This window comes from Rhineura floridana, chromosome 19 (genome assembly GCF_030035675.1).
Source record: "Rhineura floridana isolate rRhiFlo1 chromosome 19, rRhiFlo1.hap2, whole genome shotgun sequence".
NCBI classification, from domain to species: domain Eukaryota; kingdom Metazoa; phylum Chordata; class Lepidosauria; order Squamata; family Rhineuridae; genus Rhineura; species Rhineura floridana.
Genome location: NC_084498.1, coordinates 8,349,226 through 8,362,972, shown reverse-complemented (window position 1 = coordinate 8,362,972; position 13,747 = coordinate 8,349,226). Strand labels below are relative to the sequence as shown.

Genomic DNA, 13,747 nt, shown 5'->3' with positions numbered 1-13,747 from the left:
GTTGCAGTTTAAGAGAGATGTGAAAGCTAGCCGTGAGCTCTGATGGCATCTTGGGGTACAGGTCTCCCTTTCTGGGGATCTTATGTGAGGCAGCAGAGTGGTTAAGAGTGCTGGACTAGGACCTGGGAGACCAGGGTTCAAATTCCCACTCAGCCATGAAGCTCACTGGGTGACCTTAGGGGCCTGTCACAGCCTCTCTCTGCCTAACCTACCTTACAGAGTTGTTGTGAGGATAAAGGTGGGGAGGATAACTATTTATTTATTTAAAATATTTCTATATATATATATAGGGAGTGGTACTAAAGGGGACTACAAGGGTAAAATATAACTATGTACACCACCGTGAGTTCCTTGGAGAAAAGGCGGAATGTAGATGTGATAATAAATAAATAAAAGTACTATCTGCCAGGAGTGTCATTGCTGGTTGCCTCCACCTAGGCTCTCCTTGTTTGTTTTGTAAAAAAAATTGAATATTACAAAATGCCACAACTCTCTCTAATGATCTGCAAGAAAAGGAAACCAAATTCAGGTTGCACTGCCCCAGAAAGTCTCTCTGCTCAGGGAAGTAAAAGCAGGTAAGGATACTTGGTGCAAGAGATAGTGGAGGAGGAGGAGGAGGGAGGGACCAGGCTGTCGTCGTTACATCCATTTGCTATGAGGGCTGCTTTAGGAGAGAAGCCATTGGGGAGACACTGGGTCTATCCCAGACTTACCTGGCAGTTCTATAAGGGGAATGGAGAAGGATCCTTTGGTTAAGAGGAAGAGAAATTGGCTGTGTTCTTCTTGTAGATCCTTAAATGACTTGTTGCTTGGGAAGAGTAAATATAGCTAGGAGAACAGATGGAGAGCTTCTTGACAGTCAAGGTTTGTTAACAGACATTTGTAACATGTTCTTTACAGATTTTTTTTGTATTTTTAAATAACACCAAAGTTTTTGCTTTTTCATCTCTCTTTCCTCCATCCCCCTTCTCTTTTAAAAACTTCTCTGCTAGAGTACAACCTTCATCCAAATTCTCCTTAGTTGGTACAGTATTTTCACTTTGAAAAGTTTGCTTCCAGAAGTAAACCAGGATTTGCAACCCCATCCCTAACATCTTTTTTTTGAAAAAAGCACTTTCCTCCCACATCTGGCTTTTAAAGGACATGCGTGCTCTCTCTCTCTCTCTCTCTCTCTCTCTTCCCCCCCCCCGCCCGATAGGTCCATAATTGAAATAAAAAGATATGTTTTGACAAAAAAATTGTGTTAAATGTTATGGTTTGTAGTACAGGGGGACAATTAAGCAGGGATGATGTCAGGAGTCTCTAATGACCTCAGTGTTAATTCCCAGGGGGCTCTTCATTCATGTGTTTTTTTCCTTCAATTGAAAAATCTGGAACTATGATTAAAAAGAAAGAAAGAAAACGACTGACATTGTTAGGTCTGCTGGATCAGCCACTTCTGTGTTATCAAATTAAACCTTTTCACCTCCAGCACATCAGTTGCCCCCTCTCACTTTCAATGAGACCCAGATGCTCTTTTAGTGAAACCAAAAATTACAAAAATTGAAAGGAGGCAGAGGACAAACACTACAGAAGAAACCTTTATTGCAAGAGAATCTGTGGAATGAGAAGTAGAATGCGGAGAAGGATTTGTTACACATAACATTTAAATAAAGGTTGGGGGTCAGTTTAGGTGAGAGGAGGGATAAATAGCAAAATATCCTCCTGGGAAAGATTGAACATCTGTGTTGTTTTGAAGGGGGGGGAGCAGGAAAGGTTCCGTTCCTGAAATCCATTGTGTAAAATTTCATTGTCATTAGCAGTTTTGTGGAAGCAGCAGGTTTGATCAAGTGAAGGTTCTTCTCCACCCCCAAGACTTATTTAAGAACGAATAGAAAATCTGGCCAGATGGGTTTTTAAGAGTCAGTTTTGAGGTTGCAACTGCTCCTCTCGCTCTCTGGTTCTTGTTGTCTCACTTCCCCAATAGGTCAAATGCATGCATTGTAATCAGTTTCCTTCCTTTGTGTGCTCTCTCTCTCCCCCCCCCTCTCTCTCCCTCCCTCTCCCTCCCTCTCCCTCTCTCTCTTAGGAGGAGCTCCGTTTCCCTTTTTCTATTAAAAGTGTTGGAAAGTCAAGGAAAAGACAAGGTTTTTAATCATTTGCTTTTAGGTTTTTGCTGTTGTTGTTAGTGTATTGATTGCATTCTTGCAACAGTCCAGTATAGACCACAAGTGCCTTTTCCAAAAGTCCTTACTCACTTTTACAACATCAGCTGGCTCGGAGATTGGTTAATAAATGTCTCTTGCCCGCATTTCCTTGCTCAGCTTTCTGTGGATTGTAATTGGGGGCAAGAATATCTCCCCTAATAACTAATGGCAGGAAGACAGTACCATTTCATTACCATTGGGTTTTGGGAATGTCAGTGCTCTTCCTCAGCAGATCGTCATCCGTTTGTTGAAGGAGGTTTCTTACTGGGATTGTGTGGCATTGCAAACTGGTTGAAGCCTGCAAACCTGGGTGTGTAGTTTTTGGTTTTCTCTCAGCCACCCCTCCTGGCATTATTTTGGCTAGTGCTGATCAGCCAACCAGCAAACAGGAAATGACCCTTCCTAGGACTGCACAAGCGACAGATATGCCGTTCAGTGTGTTGTCTTGCTTGACTTGCATGTGGCTTTTTAACGTTGCTTCAGAAACTAGCTAAGGGCTTACAGGAGTCAGGTGGATGGCCACTCGCTTGGAGCTTTAGCCTTGGATTTCCAAGGGAAATTTAATCCGAGTTAAGGGAAAGAAAAGCCTGTTGGGGGTTAAGGTGAGTGAACCAGGTTCCTTTCTTGTGTGTCGAAGGTGATTATGATCCAAAATGCATTATTGTTGTCATTTATATGCCATCTGTATATCTGCTTCATAGAGCAACATAAACAAATAGAAAGGAAGAATACAGGATTCTGCCCCAAAGAACTTACAATCTAAATTTTAGCAGCAAGAGAGACTCAAAAGGAGTGGAGAGAGAGGCAAAGCTAACAAGGCACGGACATCAGTATTTGGGCTTCATTTCAACTGGGGATGGGGATTGTGGGGTTAAGCCAGTGATCTCTCCCTCCCTCCCTCCCTCTCCCTCCCTCTCCCTCTCTCCCTCCCTCTCTCTCCCTCTGCCTCTCCCCTCTCCCTCTCTCTCTCTCTCCCTCTCTCCCTCTCTCTCCCTCCCTCTCCCTCCCTCTCCCTCCCCCACCCTCTCCCTCCCCCACCCTCTCTCTCTCTCACTAGGGCCTGCTGTTCTACAGTGCTGCTATTCAGCACCAACAATCTGTTCCCCAGATGAAAGGGCAGAGATTCTTGTGTGTCTGCTGTTGCATGCAAAGATCTGTGGATTTGGATAGTAAACCCTACATTGGGGCTTAAGGGAACAGGAGAACAAGAGGCATGGAAAGGAAGATGGTGAGAGTGAAAGTAGCTGCTCTTCCTGAATTCCGTTCCTGCTCCAAATCACACTTAGGGATTTCTGTATCACCCTTTCCCAAATGGCCACAGGGCACGTTACAAATTAAAAACATCATAATACATAATATAAAGCATCAAACTAAACATTGGGACGATGGGGCAGCGACAGTGTAGTGAAAATCCATTCTAGTGGGTCAGTGAGGGCTTGATCCCAAGGGGCATTCAGTCTAGCCAGGTTTTTGGATGGCAGGGGAGGAAGGCATTGTCTGCCTCCGGAGTGAATCCTGACTGGAAATACATACAGTAATAGAAAGCAAGTATGGTTTGAGTACTGCTGGGTTAAGCCAACAGCTTAATAAAAATGAGCAGGGAGGCTTTCAGGAGGGGTTCAAAGGAAGAGAGGGGGTACTAACTCTTGTCAGTGGCTATCACTTTCCCGTGTTCTGGCTCTAACAGACTTAATATGAGGTGGAAACGGTTACATCAGATTGTTAGCAAAAGCATTACAGAGCTCTGTGCCCCCTGAATTACTGTGGTAGAATCTTTCGTAAATCTCCTAATCTAAAAAATACCACAATATTCTTCACTGTTTTTTTGCTGCAGCAGATTAATGCATCTAACCTTCTGAAAAGAGCATCAGATCACTCATTCAGAAGACTTTCATTAATTTCCTTTCTTTGCTACTGACTTCCAGCATCTGGCCTTAGGCAAGTCACTTGCAGGTTTGTTAATTGGCAAAACAAGAGAAGCCAAAATGCTTGAATTGAAGCAGATTTGGATCCAGTGACTACCCATAGCCCCTGATTTCAAAGAGTTGTGATCCATGGAGCTTGCTGCACTGACAGATGAAGATTTTACAGTGGGATATATTATTTAGAGATAATATTCTTCAGCTTTTTAAAAAAAACAGTCTGAAATGAGTTGATAGGTTGTCATCTCAGATAACCGACCTGTTTCTCTGCTTCAAAGGGGTGCATCTTTACTATGACTAAACAGCTTTTTTTTTTTTAACAGAACTCTGGGAAATATCAGTTGGAAAACTCATAATTCTTGATTGGCGATCCCTTGTTTCTGCCATAGAACTACAGTTCCCAGTGTTCCCTGGGGGGGAGGGGGAGTTATAGGTGCAGTAGAAGACCAATCACCTGTAGTCTGAAGGGGGGGCGAGCAACAGTTTCCCTTCCCTTAATGATCCTTCTGATTATATCTTTTATCAGATCAACTAACAGCTTAAAAATTAAGCAAACCTTTGAACAAAGCAGGAGTCGGATATTCTGGAGAAGAGTTCTGCTGAGCCCAAAACCTTGCATCCTGTCTGACAACTTATTAGTTGGATCCAATAAAAGAAGAGGCTGTATTGCCAACCTGACATTGTTGTTCTCGTAAGGGCAGCCTTTAGAGCACCATGACGGCAGTGAAGGTCAGTCTAGTGGCTTTTGTTGCTTCAAGAGTCTGGCAAAAGTTTATAAGCACTACATTGCTCTGATTGCAAAAATCCAGTCTGGCCTAGCAATACAAGGCGTAGTAAAAATATCTCTCACAGCTAGAAGCGTGTCTCTTGCTTATGACACATGCTGGTTATTTTGGGCCCACTGGGGCTATTTTTGTGCCTGATGCTTCTCCGTTTGAGTTACTATGGAAACTGTGTTATTGGTATGGGTGCAGAACAGTGACCCTGGCAGATGTTGACTAAAGAGGAGGCTCCCCTCCTTTCTTCACCCCCCCCACCCTCAGGGCACATATTTCAGCTTGCGAGTTGCACGAAGCAACAACTTCTTGTTGGATACCCACGGTGCGGGGAGACGTGGGGCTGAGTCATTACTGCATGTGCAGAGATGCTAATTTTTATAGCAACCATTGCTATAGCAACAAGGTGCTTCAATTATCAAAATTAAAACCATGAAAAGTTACCTGCACCTCCATGAGACCTATTGTTACTTCTATTAATTATTTGAGGGATAATAATAGTAAAATGTAATAATATCATAGCCCTCTCCACCTCCCCACCCTCTGAATGACAGTTAAGACCTGCAGGATTCCCAGGATAAAGAATTTGGCTTTAGAACAAAACTCCTTTATCTGAAGCTCTCCTTTAGGAACGTGCTAGCAACAGGGAAGGGCAAAAATTTTGGTTTCTCTCCGTTTCTCATTTTTCCAATCTTCAATTCAATTAGAAATTTTTAAAATACATGAAAATTCATCAGCATTTTGTGTGCGTTTCTCCGAATAGACACGTTTATATGCAATTTTGCCCAGCATGCACATTCTTGCAAGGGACTTTTCTCTAATACAATATTTCTGCATGATATTTCCACTAATGTGCATTTTTAGGCACACTTTACAATCATATATTTATTTTTGTACATATTACTTGACTAGAGAATTGCATTGCAAATTCAAAGAAATGTGGATTTTGAAAGGTGGCTGCGTTTTGGGTCTCATGGTGTTTCGGGAACTGTGGATTTGATAGCTTTGGCTTTAAATGCAAACTGAATTGAATTCCTTTCCCATCCACAGCTGGGAGTCTCACCTGCCTCATATGGGGTAACTGGATGGTGTTGAAGCCAGTTTGCTCTAGGTTACTAAGAGGTTTTGGCAGAAGGCAGCATCTAAATCTGGTTGTTCCAAACACTGGCTTGCATTTGGGTTTTCCTGTCCTGCCGTTGCAGCTTCTTGCCTGTGCCCTTCCTTTTGCATCCCCAGCTGGGGAGAAATGGGTTCTTTGTTCATGAATGCCATGTAGCGTAGCTCACAGTCATTTCAGTGAGTTTTGTGCAGGGGAACTTGTTGCTGTACACCGCCCTGATCTTTTGCAAGAGGGCAGCATATAAATACTGAAATAAAAAAAACCCTTCTTGGCAGATTGTACTCAAACGTTTCCCCTATGAGGATAGGGTACAGCATCTGGGGCTTTTTAGTTTAGAGCAGTGATTCTCAAACGGTGTGCTGCGGCACACTGGTGCGCCGCAAGAGGTGACTAGGTGTGCCACGAATATTATGAAAGTATATTTTAAAAATGAGAAGAAACCCATTTGTATAGAGATTTATTACATCCATGATCTATTAATAGCTAGGCTAGGCCCCTTAAAATATATTAATATATTTTTAATTTTGTACACGAAGTGCGCCAGAAAATCTTTATATGTTTTACAGTGCGCCGCGAACCAAAATTTTTGAGAACCACTAGTTTAGAGAAAAGGCAAGTGAGGGGAGACATGATAAAGATGTACAAAATTGTGTAAAGAAAGCGGAGAGTAAAGAAAGGTTCCTCCCCCCATCGTAATAATAGAACTCGGCACCATCTAATGAAAGTTGGAGGATTCAGGACAGACAAAAGGAAGTACTTCTGCATACAGCACATTTTTAAAGTATGGAATTTGATTGCAAAAGAGGCAGTGATGGCCTCCTGCTTGGATGGCTTTAAAAGGCAATTAAACATTCAAAGCTATGTTCTGCCTCCACTGCTAGAGGCAGTATCCCCCTGAATACTATTTGCTGGTACTCACAAGTGGGGAGAGTGTTGCGGCACTCAGGCCCTGCTTGCGGGCTTGTCATTAGCATCTGGCTGGCCACTGTGAGAACAGGATGCTGGACTAGATGGGCCTTTGGGCAGATCCAGCAGGCTCTTCTGAGGTTTTTATGCTGGAGCATCCCAGCTAAGTTTTATTTTTTTATATTGCGTAGCTTTAGCTGAACCTGTATAACCTCCATGTAAGTTCACTAACTGGCTCACAGAACAAAACGCAACAATTTAAAATGCAATATAAAGCTAAGAATATAGTTAAAACACTGATTTTTAAAGCTAAGAGTTCCAGACCATAATTTTAGATCTGGCTGTTTACACTGGCATTTGGGTCATGCTAATTATTTCTAGAGTGAATGGGTTCTGCCTAGTAGCTAATTTAATTTAATTAATTTATTTGTGTGTGTGTGTATATATATATACACACACACACACACTCACAAAACATTAGGGCAGTCTACAGCAACATAAAAACAAGGCAATCATTACAAATTATTGTTGATTTTATGTTATGTTTTGTTGTATTAACTGTTAGGTGCCCTAAGATGTAGGATGATATAAAATATTTTAACTAATAAATAACTAAAGCTGATATCTAACTATGTCATACTTGATATCTCCCTATAGCCGGTGTAGGGAACCTTTGGCCCTTCGGGATTTGCTGAACTACGACTCCCATCACCGCTGGCCATTCGCCATGCTTGCTGAGGCTGATGGGAGTTGTAGTTCAAGCAAGATCTGGGGGGCTAAAGGTTCCACACACCTGCCCTATAGCATATAAGTTGTTTTAAAAACAAAAAGACAACAAGAATGGTGCCAGATGAACCTCTTTGGAAGGCTGTTCCATAACTGGGGGGCCACTACTGAAAAGGCCCTCTCCCTGGTGGGTTATCTGCCTTGCTTTGTTTGGCAGGGATAGTTTGAGCAAAGCCTCTGAAGAAGATCTTAAGGTCCAGGTAGCTACATATGGGAGAAGCTGGTCTTCCAGGTAACCTAGTCCTAAGCCATTTAGGACTTTAAAGGTTAAAACCAGCATTTAAATTGAGCCCACTGCAGTTGACTGCACTTGGAATGGGATACTGGATTTAGGGATGTGAGAGAAATTCAATTCATTTTGCATTTAAAGACAACGCTAACTATAATCCTCACTTTCTGAAACAAACGGAAACAGCCATCCTATGAAATTTGCAAACTAAACCAGCCATCCTATGGAATGTGCACTTCTCTGAATTTTGCAGTGCAGTTTTTCAGTCAAGTAAGCCAAGCAATGTCTACAAAAATGCATATATTAGCGGAATAACATGCAAAAATGCATTATACTAGGGGAAATTGCCTTGCAAAAATGTGTAAATTAGGCAAAGTTGCATGCAAATGTGTGTATAGTCAGAGAAATTTGCACTAAAGTGCTGGTGAATTTTCGTGAAGTCTTTTAAAAAAACAGATGTGTAAATGTGGGGAACTGAACATAGGAAGAGGAGAAACTGAAATGGACAGATTTGCCTGTCCCTGGCTGGACTACAAGTTTTGGTCTGTTTATACGCAATACAGTAAAAGCAAAGGGTGGCTAGCATCCAAATGAGAATTCAAAAAGAGGAGGTCAAAGACCAAGATGCTGAAAAAAGGAACTTTTATTTTTGATAAATCCCAATGCGTTTCAGCCTGTTATCTACAGGCCTTCATCAGGGGATAATAGCTTATAAGATTATAAGACAAGCAAATTGCTTTCTATACTGTGCCAATATCAAATGTCTCGGCACAGTACAGAAAGCGATTTGCTTGTCTTATAATCTTATAAACTATTATCCCCTGATGAAGGCCTGTAGATAACAGGCTGAAATGCGTTGGGTTTTATCAAAAATAAAAGTTCCTTTTTTTAGCATCTTGGTCTTTGACCTCCTTTTTTGAATTATACGCAGTACAGTGACACATATCAGAAACGGGGACCCTGAACTGTTCAAGAGCCTTTTCCCATCCCTGCATCTTCCACAACTGGATTTATCTGGCATCCGTTCTGGTTTGGCTGATTACAGAGAGCATCTTCCTAAAGGCATTTTGCCGTATAAGTGTGGGTGGCTGTCACAAAAGTTGTTTGCTTCTGCCAAAAGCAGAGCTAAACTTGTTAAGAAGCTTGGGCACCTTTTGCACAAGGACTGGATGTTTCTTCTTTCCAAGAAGTGAACATGTCGAAACCCAGCAGGCCCAGAACTGAGATCTGAAATGGGTGAGCAGAAAAGCCCCAGGTGACTTACCTGTAACTGGACCATACCATTTTGGGCCACAGGTTGGGGAGGGGTTCTAATGTTTACATCAACACCAAATAGGGATGAGCACGAATTCAGCTGAACTTGGATTTAGCACCAGATTTTTCAATGGTCTGCATATTCTCCATCTTCGCAGAGTGATCCTGTTTGCTCTGAACTTCAGCGGCTTTCCCCCAACATTGGCTTTCCCCCCTCGAAGATGATGTTACACTAGCATAGCAGTACCCCTCCCCCCCCCTCTCTCTAATAATTGGAGTATGGAGGAAGCAAGCCAAACCTATAAAACCTGTAAGAGCTGAGAAGGAGGACCCAAAGCTGCTTTTGTTTCGAAATATCGATAATTCCTTTCAAAATATCAATATTGATATTTTTGGGAGGGAAAATTGGACTGGTAAAAGCAATAGATAGTGGACAGAGAACAAACTCAAATTGATACTGCCTGTTACGTTGACGGAATGGCATTGGCCAATGGATCCCATCTCTAACTTTCAAATACTCCTTACATGAACAAGCCTGGAATGCTGGGGGGAAACACTGTGAAGGATTCTCTCCTGTTTTGAAGGACTGCAACATTCAATCAGTTTGATTGAAATATGTATATATATAATTTTTTTTACTAAAAAGGCAGCCCAATTAATTGGGCAGCAGTTTCTCATATGTACTGAAGGTGGAGTTCACTGTCTTATTTATTTTATGATCCTTCCAAAAGTTGCCCAACACAGGCCGAGATATTGTTTTTAGAAAATGCTGAAAAGGCTTCCAAATCCTGCTGAAATTTGACCCCTTGTGGCTCCTAATCCCCTTAGGCTCGTTTGAAAATCTCTGCTTTTAATTGGTTGAAGGCAAAACTAGGTCAGCTCGTGAGCTGAAGAAGTCAGACCTAAAATAGGTTTTGCTCTGTTTCTGCTCTCCTCTTGAAGGTGACTTAAGGGCCTCAGCTGCATAGCAAGCTAATATGGTGGTAGAGAGAGAGTGTGTGTTTACATTGCTCATGAATTACAACATATTTGCATTCAGTTGCTTTTCTTTCTAAAGCTGCTAGGGTTGTCAACTTTTTTTCCTGGAAGGGTTCTTGAGCCTTTGGCCAGTAGCAGGAGAAGCATAAATTCTGTAGACTGAGTGTCTCCCATTGCTATTCCTTCCCACTGAATTAATGGCTTTCTTTGCTGAATGCCTGCTTGATCAGGCATAAGAGTCCTGTTCTCCCCCCCCCTCCCAAAAAAAAACACCTGGCAATTGTCGACAGCATTTGCGGCTTATGGCTTCATATCAATGGGGCAGTGGAATCCTCTCCAGGTTTTAGCCTGAACTTTCCTTAACAGTTCAGTCTAAAACCCTGAAGTACCTTGGACAGTTCCTTCAAAGTTCGGAGTAAAAACCCAGAGCAGATTGCACTGATGTGGAGCCACCAGCCACCATTGGTTAACAGTTACAGGCAGCAAACTCTTTACTGCAGAGGTGGGCAGCCTCAGGCCTAGGGGCCAAATGCAGCCCTCAAAGCCTCTCTGTTTCACCCTCAAGATTCTCTCCAGGCCTCTGTGTGCCCTTCTGGAGGGCTTTCGCCTAGCTGGCATGTGGCCTTGAGGTATGATCGTACCTCTCGCTGGTCCAGATGGAGGATGAACTGATGTGTGCGATGTGTGTGTGCACGTGCATGTAGAAACCTCTCACTTTTGTGTGGCTGAAATGTACCCTGCTGTACAAAGGTAACAATCACATCCATTGCCCCGCCTACTTTTTGCTTCTGGCTCACCCACCACTGACACGCAGCCCCTGGAAAGTTGCCAGTGAGAGAATGTGGCCTTTCTGGAAAAAGCTTCCCATTCCAGCTTTGTAGGAGATTGAAAGCACATTCCTTCTCCACTTGTAGATCCTTACGTAGCCAAAACTTTACTGTCCATGCATAAGAGGGGAGGCATTAGCAGGCTGGGCAAGAATGACAAGGTTTGTCAAAATACACGTTTTTAAAAATAAATAGGAGGAGTTAACCCCTGTGCCCCCAATAGCCCAATGAAGACTGAGTATGCTCTGTGGCGATGGAATGATAACTGATTATTGGAGGAGGGATGAGAAAATGGGAGGGGGGAGGAGGAATGGAATGGAGTATGCTGAAAGAAGGCATGTCTGGCTAGCTGTCTTGAGAACTCTCCAAATGGCAATCTTTTGTTGCAGACTCCCATGGTTGTATAAAATTATATATAACCTGCATTATAGAATACCTGGCTGCTGTTTGTGAAACCCATTAACCATTGGCAAAGCTGGTGTGATGCCATGGATCGTTCATGAACCTTCTAACTGCTGAAGGAGGAAATATCAGTCCTGGAATGTTAACAGTGCAACTGCTCTGAGAGAAGACAATGGCCGATATGGCATTTGGCAGGTGGAAGGGTAGGGTTTGGAAGTTTACACGACTCTTAGGGACAGGAGGTGTTACGTGCTGCAGGAGGAGATAAGCATGGGAGCAGAAGGGGCCCACAAAAGCAGGAGAGAATGTGGCAGAAATGTCTCCCCCAAGGCCGAAGAAAAATGAGTACTGGTCAAAAGGAGCGTGGGGAAGTGAGGAAATCCAAACTTCTCATAGCGATTTAACGTAAGCCTCTTAATCTTTGGCAGCAGGTTTCTGAAATGTTGGCGATCATGACAGCTTGTGGTGTTGACCTGAATGCAACCTCATCCATCTTAGGTATTTGTCCCTGTCCACAACCGTATTCATTACTGCCTCCTGGCTCTGGGTCAGATGATGGGGAGGTGCTGCACTGAAAGCACCAGGGCCCTTCTGAAGCTGGTTGTCTGGTGCTCTGTGGCTTTTCACTTTGCTGTCATTAGGTTGGTACCAATTATCCAGTCCGAATACTGTCAATGGATGTGGGAACCAGAGGTAGCACCCGGCCTGGAACATAGCAATGTTTATATGATGGATCTGAGCAGAACTGATAGACTTTTCTCTGTGTACATTTGTACACTTGTGCCTTCATGTGATCTGCAACTCTGTAGGAACTTGTCCACTTCCCCAGGTCAGGGAGACTGGATGTTGGAAGAGAGCTGTGCTTCAGTAACGAAGCAACTGAGACAGGGAGCTTATGTAGGACCTGGAGGTTTCATCCCTTCCTGATTCAGACAGGTACTTCTGGGTGCTTCCTCTCCTCCCATGTAGACGCATGCGTGGCTAGCAGGGCACGTAGACAGCAGCCCTGGAGCTCTTGTCTTGTCTTTTGCCCTGGGGGAGACGAGGGGGGTGGCGTGAGAGCAGGAGTATAGTGGCGACTTCAGAAGTGCGGGGTCTCTTCATTTTAGTCATAGCCACACTCTTCCCCTTTTTTTGCTGCAGGGTTGAGAATGAGGTCCTTGTTAATGCTTTCCCCCACAATAGATGTCCCTGGGAGCCAATAAGCATGAAAGGGAAGAGTATTGTTTATTTATTACATTTGTATACCGCCCCATAGCTGAAGCTCTCTGGGTGGTTTACAACAATTAAAACATAAAAACAAATGTACAAATTTAAAAACACATATTTAAAAGCCAATTAAAACACATGCTAAAATGTCTTGGAGAAGTGGAAAGTCTTGACCTGGCGCTGAAAAGATAACAATGTTGGCTACTATTAGCTACTGAAAAGACTCTTCTCAGTGGCTGACTCATCTCCTTTCACTCTGATTGGCTCCAGTCAGCAGGAAAGGTCAAGGAAGCATGTTGGAAGATCCTTCTCAGTGGCTAAGACACTCCGCTTTCATGCAGATTGGCTCACAGGATGCTGGAGACACAGGGACCCTGCTGAGACCCTTCTGCTCCAAACGTAAAGGGTCTAACGCCCTCTGAGACCTTGGATGGCTACACCCCTGCCTGAGAGCCAGCCAGGAACCCAGGCAGGCGATGTGGTGGCCCAATGCTTGGGCAGGGATGTCCAGGTCCAGTGGCTCTTCAGGCTCACTGGCAGTAAGGAAATCTGCTGAAGAGTCCTACTCCTTTGAACTGTGACAGAACTGCTGCCTTAGACCACATTCACACCATACATTTATTCCACACTTATTCCACTTTAAACAGACATGGCTTCCCCCAAGGAATCCTGGGAGCTGTAGTTTGTGAAGGGTGCTGAGAGGTCCTAGGAGACCCCCTATCCCCTCACAGAGCTGCAATTGCCAGAGTTCCCTGGGAAGAGGGACTAACTGTTAAACCACCAAGGGAACTATAGCACTGTGAGGGGAATAGGAGGAGTGAAAGGATGCTGAATTAAATCTTGAGTCTTTATAGCAGGGGTGGGGTAACCTCAGGCCCGAGGTCCAAATGTGGCCCTCCAGGCCTCCTTATCTGGCCTTCAAAACTCTCCGAGGCCATGCCCCTCATCGACCAGCTTCACACTGTCCTTGGGTGGTTCTGCCTGGTGGGACTGTGCCCTGGAACTCTGATAATAGTCCTTGCTTGTCTGGATGGAGAACAGAGAAGGGTGTGTGTATGAACTAGCCTCCCGTACAAAGGTAACGTTTAAGGGTGAATTGGTCTGCCCACTGTTGCCTTTGGCCCTGCCCAGCACTGGCACGTGGCCTCTGAA

At 43.8% G+C, this 13,747-nt stretch overlaps 1 protein-coding gene across 10 annotated transcripts in view; it reads left to right on the top strand.

Moving 5' to 3' along the window:
• Nucleotides 1–13,747, top strand: part of PITPNM2 (phosphatidylinositol transfer protein membrane associated 2) — a 317,406-nt gene that overhangs the window by 107,750 nt on the left and 195,909 nt on the right. Inside the window, exons 1-2 of one of the 10 annotated variants that reach the window (XM_061603247.1) lie at nt 2,720–2,788; nt 4,635–4,837. The exons of the other annotated variants lie outside the window; for them this stretch is intronic. The gene's annotated coding sequence lies outside the window, so the exon portion shown is untranslated. Of the gene's footprint in view, nt 1–2,719; nt 2,789–4,634; nt 4,838–13,747 lie in introns of those variants that run through there. 10 annotated transcript variants of the gene reach the window in all.